Consider the following 2,425-nt stretch of genomic DNA (forward strand, 5'->3'; position numbering starts at 1 on the left):
TGCACAGTGTGAAGGATCCTACATCCCGACTTGTCAGGTGGAGACTGAAGTTGGCCGAATACGACTACATTATTAAATACGCACCGGGAAAGACGAACTACGTCTCGAACGCATTGTCCCGGAGCGCGATTTGAACTCTGTCGCAGATTTTACAGTCAAGGAGGGGATATTAAGGATTCCCGGAAGGAGCCAGACTATATCGATTTCTGTCTGCGTATATTGCAGAGTTATTACAAGATGCCGAGGAAAAATCATCGGGCAGGAAGAAGGGCGGCCTGTCGACGCCTCCAGGCCTACCTGACGTCCGCCACGGAGGACCTGCGAAGTCAGGAAGTGCTGAGGGAGCTCCCCTGGGCCCACGCGTTTCTGGGAACTCAAAGGGACGGCGGAAGCACAGCTCCACCCTCCTTGTCAAGAACGCCGACCAAGGAGGCGCCTCAGCGAACGACCACCCCGATGGAGTTGGAGGGGTCCAGGAATGAGCCGAGTGAGGGAGACCTCAGGCCCTACCATCTGGTACCCATCGATCTGGAGGCATCGGTCCACGAGGTTCCGCAGGACATCACTCCCAAGGACCCTCGGCGGAGACGTGCCGAGACCGACAGCTGTGAGGAGCGTGAAAATACGCCTCCCGCATACAAGGTCCACCGCCTCACCATCGACACTCCGGAACCGAGCGTCCCGGATGGAGTACCGGGAGACCCGAGGAACCGTGGCGACCCGCGGGCCTCCACATCGGATGAGGCACCGCGTGTGGCGAGCCCCGTCGGACCCTCGACGCCTCCGGCAAGCGCGCCGAACGAGCCCGAGGGATCAAGCAGAGAAGAGAACCGGGTGGACCCGGGTGAACGACCCGTGGCCCGGCCAATGGCCGTGGTCCGGCCTCAACTAGTGGCCACACCGGCTCCAGCCGAACCAGCTGAACCGCCAACAAGAGCCCGAAGGAGATCCAGCCGCCTGGCCAATACGAGACGTCCCCCGGGAGGAACGTACCGACGGTCACCATCGATTAGGACAGAATCGCCATCCAAAGGCCGTCCAGCGGACCGGAATATCGTTGAAGCATTCTTCGGCCCGGTCTCTTTACTTATTGTTATTACTTAAACCATTATTATAGTTCTACGTATCATAAAGCAACCTGTTACGAATGTATTAAGTTATTCATTTTGTTAATCGAGGTCAAATGACCGAAAAAATTATTTTAATTTCGTTATGACGATCGCTATATGTATATATAAATATATATATATCCTAGTTAATGGCCTTCACTCGCGATTAGGCGGAATTATGTCATGGACAAAAAGTCATTTAAGTTTCAATCATAAGCAACGGGTATGTACCCCCGAATATTTTGTTTAAACCCCATGACAATTCCGATTTAATTATTTTGTTTCTATTATGGTTTAGTTGCCAACAGTATAATTAATTTCATTTAGTACTACAATGTCATACGTTTTAGTTATTGTACACGCGAATGTGTAGGTAGGACGCTTCAAAATATGCACACTTGTGCACTTGAATATATACACATATATGCCCTGCACACGCATCGCGTCTCGCGACTTTCTTTCCTTTTAGTTGCGTGTATAACCGCGAAACGACGAAAAAGCAGAAAGGTAGTACCTTTCTACTTTTTCTTTTCCAAGGGGAGAGGTGTGACGTCCGTTGCATTTTTCCGCGGTCGTTAATTTTATTAAGCCGCCCTGTAAGACATTCATACATAAAAGCGCGACACACCTGTCTCCGCTCAATCGCGTAGGCAATCATTTGCATATACGTCGCCGCCTCCATTAACGCCTCGGCTGGTGCAGACCCGCGAAAACCCTGAAAAGCATAAATATAACTCAGGGCACGGATCCCTGAGTAGTTACGACAATGGTTAAACCGACTAAAGTTGGTCCCTCTTATGGGTACGCCGTTGGCCTGCGCAGACCGAGATGCGCGTACGGTAACATGCTGGAGCGCGGCCTGGCATCGCAAGTCAGTCAGTGCTGCGACGTAGAACAGTCCGCACGCTACCAAGTGCTCCGCGTAACCAGGTAACTGCGTACTACCCAACCTCATATTACGCAGCGCGTCTATTCAACTACTACGCAGTCATTTAACAGTTATATTGTACAACAGTTCAGTTATTTTATTGTTATACTGTGCATCGTATTCCACGTGATACCAAGTTTCGCATTGGAAAGACTGAGAAATATATACGCGTAATTTGATATTTTATCGTGTTCATATTTGAGGTGCCGGGCACGCCTGAGTCCTGCCGATACCATCCTACTCCCGTTGTTCTTGTAAGATAAATATATACCGGGGTACAACTCGAGGGCTTTATTCCCGACATTTTTACATTCTTAATCTAAGTGAGTGCAGTCGTGATCCCATCACCGGGGCCCATTCCGCGGAGTGGAACATTGTTGCGCCGGCA

The sequence above is a fragment of the Ceratina calcarata genome, unplaced genomic scaffold (assembly GCF_001652005.2).
Source record: "Ceratina calcarata isolate Rehan_Ccalc_2016 unplaced genomic scaffold, ASM165200v1 scaffold1116, whole genome shotgun sequence".
NCBI lineage: Eukaryota > Metazoa > Arthropoda > Insecta > Hymenoptera > Apidae > Ceratina > Ceratina calcarata.